This window comes from Micromys minutus (assembly GCF_963924665.1).
Source record: "Micromys minutus genome assembly, chromosome: 2".
Taxonomy (NCBI): Eukaryota; Metazoa; Chordata; class Mammalia; order Rodentia; family Muridae; genus Micromys; species Micromys minutus.
Window position 1 is genome coordinate 60,986,531 of NC_137971.1, and position 11,756 is coordinate 60,998,286.

Consider the following 11,756-nt stretch of genomic DNA (forward strand, 5'->3'; position numbering starts at 1 on the left):
CCACATCTCTGTACCTTCATGCACCCCCTACCCAGATTCTTAACTTTCCTTTAGTGCCAGGCTTCTGTGGGAAGTGGCCCAGCCCCCGAGATCATCTTTTGGTGGGATCCTGTCTCCTGGAGTGTGTAGAAGTCAAGGAAACGAGAACAAATGGGATGATCGCTCCCATGAGAGGACAGATTGCTCCTTGGAGCATTCCGACCAAGGCAGCATGGACTCCAGTGGGGATTCCCCTTGATTCATCTTCACGTCCATTGGAGACGAATCTCTCCATTTTAGTCCTCTAATTCTGCCATGAAGTCGCAAAATGTGGGCGTCCCATATGCTCTTTACAATAAATCACCCCTGGCAAAGTGTGCTGAGGAATGAATCACTTTTACTGCCTTTCTGACATCCTCTGCTTTTCCAATGTTCACATCTAATAACAAAGTCAGGGCTCTGCACCCCTCCTCCTCTCCCTCTCCCCCTCCTCCATCTCCCCCTCCCTCTCTCACTTGCACTAACAGCATTGAAATGCTTTCTTGATTCAAAGGCGCTTGCAAAGAGAAGGTCTCTTCTTATCCATTAGCAGGCCTATGTTTAAAAAATGGATCTCGATAATTCATCACCCAGATGAGAAGCAAGCACATTGTGTGATCTGCCTTCTGGCTGAACTCCAGCCACAGCTCTACTCCATGGCCTCCAGTTCTTACCTGCTCGGGTGGGACTTCTTTCAGGCAGGCTCTGTGGACTGTGAAGGGACAGTTGTCCCATACAGTTCTTCCCCGGGGTCACAGAGAACTCTTAGCAGCACATTTTCACTACACTAAATTTCAGCTAAATCACAGGCCCAGAACCATAATGGGAAGACATAAAAGAAGCCCACAAAACACTCTGAATTTTTAGATTTTATTTAGGATATAAAAGAAATATTTATTACCGTCCTACACATAACAAATAGTTCTTGCGGTTTGCACCCTGCCTGTAGCCCACCCCATATTTTAGAGTGGAAATGGCTTGTACAAACCCTAACCTCCCTCCTCTGCAGGCCTCCACCAAGCCCATGGAAGCAAATGAAGTTCTGCCCTTGCTCACCAGCCTGAGCAGTAAATTGTTTCTTGTGCTGATTCATTTAGTCTCTGCTTCTTGGCCAGGCTGAAATCTTGCGGCTACTTGGAAAGTCAAGACAGCAAATCTAGGGTTGACATCTAAAGAGTGCTGGCACTTGTGGGAGCTCCTTGACTGTGTAAACTCCATGCCTCCACCTTAACTCCAGCTGCAGATAGCAAAATATCTAAGCCTTACCCTTCCCTTGGAGAGCTCCCAGAGTAGAAAAGAGAAGTGGGCATGGACCACCCCAACCAGATGTCTTATTTCAGAGGAAAGCTGTGGGTCAGTAGAAACTTTGTCCCTACAGACAGTTCTGTCCATGTAAGGTGACCACCTGCCCCCAGTATCAAGATGGCCTCTGACACAAACCTCACATAGACACAGAAGCATTAAATGTCAGCCCCACTTTATAACTGAGCCATGGAGAGGCAGTGGGCCCTCAGGCTGGTCCTAGAGCATGGGCAGGATGGCTTGAAGACTTGGGTGTCCAACATAGACTCACTGTCCTTGAGATGCTGGTAAGAGATGAAATTCATTAGGGAGGTTTGTTTTTTGGCTAGGCTAAGAGGCACCCACCTACAGACATTAGTTTCTCAGTCCCCACAGCACCTGGGGACTATTTTGCAAGCTCCTTTGAGGCTCAGAAGAAGCACCCTGCAAGGACCACTCATGGGATCTTTCAGGGTCCTGTGGGCCAAAGAGTGCAGGGCAAGCTTTTGAAATCTTGGCAACCCAGGTTTCTTCCCTTACTAGAGAGACATTCTCATGTAATTAGAGGTCACAGAGTAGGGGGTCAAATATAAAGCCCCTGGACCATAATGTGCTCTAGGTCCATTGGATGCTACTGGCATGATGCAGGAGTGTCTTCTTAGGTCATTCTTGCTTTTTGCATTAAGGAAAGGAGTCTCGGTTTCCTTGGGATATACTCTTTCGCTTTCCTCTTGCCATTTTGTTGTCAGTGATATGTTTTTGCCTTTCCCTTGTATCTGGTCTGCTTCCCTGGATCTCCACTGGTCCAGGTGGCAGATGGGTCGAGCCCTATTCTATGCCTCAGAGTCGCCGGGTGGGAACAGAAGTTCCAAAGTTCTATTCCTGGTCACTGGATCAGACAGGGCGGGGCAGGGCAAGGCAGGGGGTGCACTTTCCGTGTGCACTCCGAAGAGATCTCTCTGCTCCCTGGCAGCCCAGGTCTCCCACCCACCAGATGCTCAGCCTCTACCAGGAAAGGAGTCTCTGCTTTAGCTTCCTTGGGTATGGAGCCAGTGATGGGCTAGATCAGGCTAGGGAGCTGGTATAAACAGGCAAGGGAATCAATATCTACCAGACCAAGCTGGGACCTGGGATGATCTCAGCTCTGCTCTGTGATTGCTGAGCTTAATCGCCCCTGCAGAGGTATTACTATAATCCTATCTTCTTATTTTTCAGGCTGAGATAGGATGGAGAATATATAACCTGATTATGCACCATACAATGTATTAAGCCAGCAAGGCCTTAAAATTAAAACATTTAAAAAAGGACTATCTAGGGAGGTAGTTAAAATCCATTTAAATCTTTATCAAATAATGAAAATATCTTCAGAAAAAAAAAATCAGCCTCTTAGCTACATGCTCACCTCTAGGAAAGCTTGTGTTTTTAATATGTCTAAAGGTGGATTTTCAGGGAACTCTCCTAAAGATTTAAAGCTCATCTTGGCTACATGTTACATAAGGAGGTTGGGTGCAAAGTGAATTCCTTAAGGTATCTTGAACTATGCATGAGGTTTGGAGGCTGCGGAGCAAAAAGGACATCCTGGAGCTGGAGAAGAGATGATGTTTTGCTGGTCCTTAGCCCATTCCTTTCTTTTGAGATGTTTGGCTCTGTTTTGTAGGCAGCATTGGTTGGGTCAGCCTGAGCCTGTCTATCCTCCAGGTCCAGAAATTTAAAATATGTCATTCTAATCCACATTTTGCTTTGATGATGACAACCTAGTAGGTCCTCTGCAGACAGCACTAGGTTTAAAATCTCATTCCATGACTTCTATATAGGATTTGTGACACCTGATGCCATTTTAGCACCTGCTTGTGAGAGTCACCACAGCCTGACCTGGTCAGATATCTTTGGCTCCATCTCTAAGTGACCCTATTCATCTATTCCTGTCTGTAGAGTCCCAACCCAGGGCATTGCTCTGCTTTTCTCAGTAATATAGACAGTGTTAACCAGAAATGCATGGACATGTGGACAGGGAGTCTGGCCAATACTTGACAGTGGGTGGTCCAGAGAGGCAGGTGTGTGGGTGTGCATCAGGGATGCAGGGTCTTGTCCCAGTGGAAAGTGAGCCTATGCCATTGTGCTTTTAGCACTCTTGCTCTCAAAGCATGGGTGTTACAAAGAAGGGTTGTGTGTGTGAGTGACATGAGTTAACACACTGAACGTTGGTAAAGAAGAAGTGTGAGCGTTTACATGTGAATGTACTGACATGGGTAAAACAAGTTTGTCCTGTGTGTAATCTACCCACAACTGAGTTCAAAATTACCTCACAAATAACAGCTGTTTCCCAGTGTGAATGAAGGCACATTTTCATTTAACCCAACACTGTTTCTAATTTTTCCCACTCTGGAAAATGCAGGTGTTTGATAATTAGGGTCTCAGAAACTTAAAGTATGTAATAACTTTTTGAAATATTTATCTTATTTTGCTATAAAAAGCACTTTTAAGAGCGCATACAAACCAAAAACATCTTGGGGCTGTTATATAAACAGAACCATGAGACCATGCAGTGGTGTGAGTCGTGTTTGGTGATGTGGGTGTTATTCTGTAGTGTGAGCATTATTTGGGATGTGAGCAGTAGTCAGTGGTAATCAGCAGTACTCAGTGCACAGTATTTGGTAGTCTGAACAGTGTGGCAACATTTCCCAGAAGTGTTTTTCAGGTTGAGGAAGTTGTGAAAAACTTCTAATGGTTTGAGAACCCGCCACAGTCAGGACGGGAGGAACTCTTTGATGGTGAAGCCAGGCCTGATGTGACTCAAGTGCCATCTTCGTGTGGCCCATGAAGCTGTGTTTACCTCCAATGCATCCTCCCAATGAACTGTGGGTGCAACACAGTCCTGAATTGGGTACTCTTTGGGTACTTTTTGGGATGGGAGGGGGGAATCTTTTCAAACTAAATGTTTACTTACTTTTCACAAAAATGAATCAAGAAACCACAAAGGCTGGCACTGGGTACATGCCTGGATGGGTAAGGGTGATTGTTCTACAGCACAAGGACCTGAGATTAGAATCACTCCTCAGGACCAGTTACAAAAATTACAGGCATGGCCTCGTGTGCCTGTAACCCCAGCACTGCAGGGTGAGAGCAGAGAATGAGAGCTCACTGGCAAGTCAGACCAGTCCAAACCAGAAACATCCAGTTCAGTGAGAGAACCTGAATGTCAAACCACAACGGAAGAAAACACCTAACTTCTGCACATACATACATGAGTTCATGTACCTACACACCCACCTATCCCCCCCAACATGAACTCATAGGCACACAAGCACACGCACGCACACACACACACACAGACAGACAGACAGACAGACACACACACATAGTCTCAGTGAGTTCTACCACACAAATAAAGAAGTAGGTTGTCCAACCCAGATCTACCTACCTTTCATTTTATTGCTATGCAGTCTGCATCTCAACAAGACACATGCTTCTGTTGTCATGGGAATCTCACCCTAGAGGACTACTGAGACACAGTCCAGAGCCCACTGAAAGTCTTTATTCCAGCTGGCTGGGACTACACTTGGGTATTTGGGACCCAATTATAGTGCTGAGTCTTAGAATAGGGGATTTTAAAAGGCAAAACCCACATCTACAGGAGAGGCTTTCCATAAGTGAACAGTTTCACAGACGCTAGGATTAGCAGTTTGGAGGAGGAGTAGGTTTGCACAGGCAGGCAGTTTAACAGATTAAGGTAGCTTCGATAGCTTGACCTAGACTAGAATTGTTCCTAGAATAGAAATGGGTAACTTTCCATAAGGCCTCCCATTGAGGAGATCAAAATGATTTCAATAGAAATGCAAGACTAAGGACCCTCTCCACCATCTTCTCTTGCTGTATCCAGGTTTGGAGAGACTCACCCCATCCTTTCCTTGATGTGTGCCCGTGTCCTCTGTTTACACTTAGGTCTCAGATCTACTGTAACTCTGATCTGTGAGCACAGTAAGCTGTGGCCACAAGTATCAGAGAGCCTGGAGCTTTCAGGTACCCTAAAGCTTCCTGCTTCCCTCTGAGTCCTGCGAGACATTGGCTGAGAAATAAGCTCTGTTTCTACCTGTATTTAGGTTTATTTATGGAATTCCATATCTTCCATTGTTTTGCTGAATTATGTTCCAACAATATACTGTTTTAATCAGAGGCTTTATCATATTTTTAATATTTTTACAAAATATGATTAATATCTTGTTAGTCTCCCTTCATTGTTCCATCTTTGCATTTTAAAGCTATTTTCTATTTTTAATATAAAATTTAGAAAATACTCGATTTCAGAAAAAGAAGAACTTATTAGCATTTTATTGATATTCCATGAAACGTATACATTAGCCTAATGTATAGTTATAAATAGAACTCCTCAAGAACAGGGGATCTGGCTCTATTTTGGTGAATATTGCATTTTTAAGGGGTATTGGGATTGTTGCTGGGTAAGGCACTTGCCTAGTATATTGAGGCCCTGAGATCAATCTGGACCCTGAGTTCATCCCTGTCACTGCAGAAACAAAACAAAATAAGCAATTCAAACAGAAGTACAGTTTTCCCTCATGTGCTTTAATTTTCTTGTTTATATTTTTCTTCTGAATTGCCATTCAGACGGTGCCTTCCTATCTGCTGTGCCAGGCTTTGCTTGTGATTGAGCACATAGCAAAGACAGTCCGTTACCCTATTTCAGCAAGTACTAAGACTTAACCAGGCCAGACCCTGCTTAACTTCCCGTGCATTCTGGGAGGTACAGCTATAGACAGACATTTTCTTTCTCATCTCACTTCTGGTTCCTGTCCTGGATTCCTTCCTTTGCTCTTGAAAACTTACACACAGCAGGGTGCAGGGTGTGTGAATACAAACATCCTCCACAAGCTCCCACATCTGAAGACTGAAGACTTAGAGGATCCTGACTGGTGATGCTGTTTGGGAAGGCTGTGGAACTTTTCGGGTGTGGAACCCTGCTGTAAGAAGTATGTTGGGGACAGCCTTTACTGGTTTATCCGATTGCCCCACTTCCTATTCTCTCTGCCTCATGTTTGCATTTGAAGATATGAACTCTCATGGTTCATTCGCCCCTGTGTTCATGCTTGCTTCCTGTTTCTAGACTCCCCACTGTGACAACCTCTTATCCCTCTGGAACCCTTCTTGATATAGTTATCTCTGGCCACGTGTCTTATCCCAGCAGCAGAAAAGTACCTAACACTGGCTGCTTTGGTTCAACACTTTCCTTTCCTTTTCCTTCCTCTGGCTTTTCCAGGGTGCTTGGTTTTGACCTGACATGGGACTAAAGGACATATACCAAAGCAGATCTGATTTACAGGTTCTCTCAGCATCCCTTGGCTTCTACCTAGCGTACCCTGCCCCCAACTCTGAACTTTCCAGCCCATGGGCTGGGCTGCCTTTCCCCCAGGAACTCTTCCCTGTGTAATCCCAACATTTTGGTCTCTCTTAGGCCCTGCTTCTCTCTTTGTATATGCCCCTTCTCTCTTTTTCTCTCCCTACTCTACCCCCTCCATTCCCCGTGTGGATTTCCTTGGTCCTTAGGGCTAGTGAACTTCCTTACCCCAGAGCAGTTTCCCAACAAACCTGCCTTTAATATAATATAATCTATCTTAAATTGGCTAATTTCACTGGTGGCAGAGAAATAACCTATCAAAAGGACTTTTCTTCCCTTTTCACCATCTACTGTATTTTTTTTTTTCTTCTCTGGTTTCTGTGGCTGACTCCTAGCTACAGAGACAGTGGGTGGCCTTACCACACCTATTTTCCCAACAACCAAGAAGCCTTCTTGGAACAGAGGGTTTCTGTCTCCAGTGCATTACTGATTCTGACCACTAGTTCCCGGGGGTGAGATATATTTTCTTCTTTGAGGCTGGCACTCTATAGCTAACTGCTGTCATATCCTAGCAAGAGTCTGCAGTGACAGGGCTTCCTCAGAGCATAATTAGTTTGTTGGTGACATGGCCTTTCACATGTATAGTCAGTCAGTCACAGTAGTGACTATACCATCTGTGAACAGCTAAAGCTTTGTTACAGGAGGAATGCTGCTCTGAATTCACCCCCAGAGCATTTTTTTTTTTTAAGGTACAGATCAACTGCAGGATTCCCAGGGTTACAAGCTGAGTTACTGTCCATGGTTCTAGCCTGATGGACTTCAAAGGCCTCCTCTGGTTTGTCTTTACATCCTAAAGTAAGGAATCAAACCCTTGTTTCTTGGCCTTCCTAAGATTTGTTTATGTTTAAAACTCTCAGCAAAGTATATTGCCGGGAGTTTTCACTGGTCAGCCCTGGGCTTTTCTTTCTTGTACTGAACTAAGGCTGACCATGCTGTGCAGTATTCCAACTACTGTCTTTGCAAATAAGCAACTCTCCTCCTGCATTTCCACTGATTTCTACCGTGTTAACACCAAGACGACAATACACAGATCAACTATGCCTTTACCATGGCTTCTTAATGGAACACCCCAGGCTTCTTGGAGAACAACAGCACTTGGAGCTCTCTCGGGATAATTTCCTTGTGTGCTTGTTGGTAAAAGAAGATGAAGTGATCAAGGCAAAGGACTCCTGAGGGAAGTGGAGAGGCTGGATGTACATAGACCTGCTGAAGGCCAATCCTTGAACAAGACCTGATAAGCAACTCAACCCAGTATCCACATGATGTGAGTGAGGTTTTTCAGAGGAGAAGACTCAGGGTAATACATGCAGAACTTTGTATATGCATTTTATAATGATTGTTATAATAAATAAAAATGGGCTTTACTGATTTTGAGGCTGGGCAGGAATACCACAGCCATGTGCATGTTCAATAGCATAGAAAACCATTACCTGCTGAGTTCAGGAGTTTGAAAACCTCAGAACAAGGGACTGATGACACAGTGTTAGTCTAAGTCTAACAGCCAGATACATGTACTAAAGCATCCCTGTAGCAGGAACGGTGGACCTCTCTATGCAAATGCCAGGGGCTGTGCAGCCAAAAAGGCATCTCCTGCAGAAGGGCATAATTGAAGACTATCTGAGAGACCAAGGATTGCTGGTACAGACAATGCAGCCAATCATGAACTTCTGTTTAGAAGACACACTTTCTTGGGATCAATGGGGCATGGGTGGAGGATATTAAAGGAACTTGCTGCAGTGTTCAGGTGAGCTTGATGTGACATTTCTCATCTGTTCCCTGAGTCTGTGTTGTTGACTCAATGCCACCTCACCTCCAATACCCAAGGGCAGGTAGAGTCAGATGGTGAGTAGTCCAGGGCACAGGCAATATCTAGAGCCCAACACGGGCCTAGAACCATGACCCTGAGATTAAGAGTCTAATGCTCTACCAGCCAAAGAAGGTGGCTCTAATGCTTAAGGTGATGGCAGCAGTGGTGGGTGCAGCAATATGTTTTTAAGTGTGGGAGCATCCTTTTTTACTTATTTATGTCATCTGAACCCCCAGACAATTGGATGATGCTACCCATGTCAGCTGGTCCCACATGCCCGTGGGAAACATCCTCTTAGGCACATCAAGAGACAACTCTCAACACTGTCCATTTCACAGCCAATATTCATCATCTCGTTAGTCTTCTACATTCCTCACATATGAGTAACCTAACTCATTAGCTAATCATTCAGAAAAGACGTATAACTTTGGATTTTTGTCTAGTCAATCAATAAATTGCAAAAATTCTGCATTTGCCTTACCATTCATGGCTGTCCTGATTCTGTATAGACCTAACTTGCAACTCTTTGTTTCTTAAACAAATGCTACTTTCTCTATCTATCTATCTATTTATCTATCTATCTATCTATCTATCTACCTATCTACCTATCCTTCTTTCTTTCTCTCTCTCTCTTTCCTCCCTCCTTTCTTTCTTTCTTCTTTCTGTGCCAAACTTGTTTTCAGCTCATACTTTGTTTTCTCTGATATCAGGAATAACAAGCTAGTTATTTCTGCTAGTGCACAGATGCACTGTCTGGGCGAAGAAAGATACTGTAATGAGTCTAGTTCTATTGATTCATTTGCAGAGTGGTCAAAGGAGAAAAAGTTGTCCCTGGCACAAATAGTTCTGGCATCTAACTAGGTCTTGTCCTGCACGTTCTGGTTTTCAAATTTGGTTCTATGAACTGAGAGACTTTCCCATAAAGGCTTGTCTACTACCTGTAGGATGATGTCATTATGCAGCAAGGTGGGTCCAGCCTATCACTGGATGAGAAGGAAAGGGAAGCAAAGAAAAGTCTAGGAAGGGAGAGGAGGAAGAGGAGCAGGAGGAGAATCAAGATGCAGCTGAAGAAGGAGGATCTAGATCCAGGTGGTTTTAATTGGTGATAGGTAGATATGAATATTTTAAGGGTTTTTATAGGTCAATTTGTCTTATCTAGGTGGGTGGTTTATATCTTTGTCAACTTGTTGTAAGCTTCTTGTGTGGATGGATTGTGGATTGAGAATTTGACATATAAATATAACTGCTAAACTAAAAGTTTCTGGAACTTTGATTTTACCAAGCTAAAGAGGACAGTGTGGGAAAGCAATGACTGAGAGGCTGCTGGAGCGTGCAAATACAGCTCTGTTGCCTGTGCAGAGTGAGAATGCATGGGCCTATGGAACAAGATGTGTGTGTGTGTGTGTGTGTGTGTGTGTGTGTGTGTGTGCCCGGCATGGTAACTACCCACCTAGGGAACCCCGTGGTACAGAAACAACCGGGACAAGTGAATCTGGCTCGGTGGCCCATGGCTCCATGCAGAAACCTATAGCCACAGATCCATTTCTTATTTTTATTGCAACAACTACCTATAGCCAGAAGGCACAGGGAGTCGGGGGTGGAGACTGGAGAAGTGGGAAGCAGAGAAGATCTATCATGGCAAGAGATGCTCTGACAGAGTAGACCCTGAACAGGGAGGGGACGGCGGTATAGTTAGCAATGGGCATTTAACAAAATTTAGCCTAGACACCCTTGAAAGTCCATCTGTGGCCTGTATTCCACTTGTCTGTGGTTGAAAGTCCACTGCTAAGTAGCAATTGCAGCAAAGAGGTGGGGTGGGGGAGCAATGCTCATTTCGTTCTTGGGGTCTCCAAGCAGACTGCTCAAGCTAGGGCTAGTATACTTGGAGAATACACAAGCATTTGAATAATGAACAGATCAGAACAGCTAGAGCAGTATGAAGAAAGCCTTAAGATGTTATAATCCTATAATACCCAGAGCCGTATAATGCTGCTGAAAGAAGAGGGAGATCAGTAGAGCAGAAAAAATAACCACACTCCGCACACGGCTGCCTCACTGCTCCACCGGGGAACCGTGAGAAGGTGCAGAAGTCAAGACAGCCAATGAGAACACTAGTTAACTAGAAAAGGGGGTTGGGCTTAAGGGTCTACCAAGCACACCATTAAATCTAAACAGACATTTCGTGAGGCTACACGGAAAAGCGCAGAAGAGAGAAGGTAAAAAACAAGGAAGGAATCCAGGCTCTTGCTGCTTGATGGGAGGAGTTCAGTGGCTATTGTGTGTTTATTCGAAGTATAAGCAGAACAACACCAATAACAACAACAACAACAAAAACAACAACAACAACAACAACAGGCATATCCAGTCTAGATGAAACTATATGGATGTTTAACTGACTGGAAAGCCTGGGGCCTCAGATACTAGAGCCGACTTAGGAACTGAAAGTGATTCAGAAGGGGGAAAAAAACAGAGAGAATGATAAATTAAGAGTATTTTGGTTCTTTGAACAGAAAAGGGAACACATGGTTTATAAAAATTTTTTTCATAACTTAGTATTAAAGACCTCGAATTTGCTGATATTTAAGGAGAAGGTATGCAGCAAAGTAAGATCCCAGTTTTATTAATTAGAAAGGTTTCTGAATAGTACCAGGCATTTTCCATATGGAACAATGAAGCGAGCATGTTCCTGCTACTGAACGACTAGTAATTTGCTCATATGCTTTTGACTTTCATAATTTGATTAAAATGTCTTTTGTTCATATCTATCTTAAGAAACAGTCATATTGACAATCAAAGAATTCTATTTGCAAAGATATTCATAACAATATTACCCACAGTAATGGAACAAGAAATGAAAAAAAATCTTATGTCCAACAATAGGGGAATAATTAAATTGTGTTGTATCCCATCCGAGATAATTACATAGCTATTAAGATGCTTCTCTGAAATTGTCAATGACTTGTAGAAAGTTTTACAATGCAGTATTAAGTGGGAAAAAAAAGTCAGGATATAAAATTGCACATGCGGTATAATCTCAATTATGTAAATATATGTGCATAGACTAGAAGAAAATGCAGATGGATTTCACAGTGCTTACCACTGGGTTACGGCACCGTGGTCTTTAAAAGAGGTCTCGTCTTTCTACTTGCACACGAGTGTGTATGGCTCCCAAAACTAATGGCAATGGGAAAGATAACCAATGGGAGTGCTTGAAGGTGAAGCTCCGAAGGGACTCGGCGC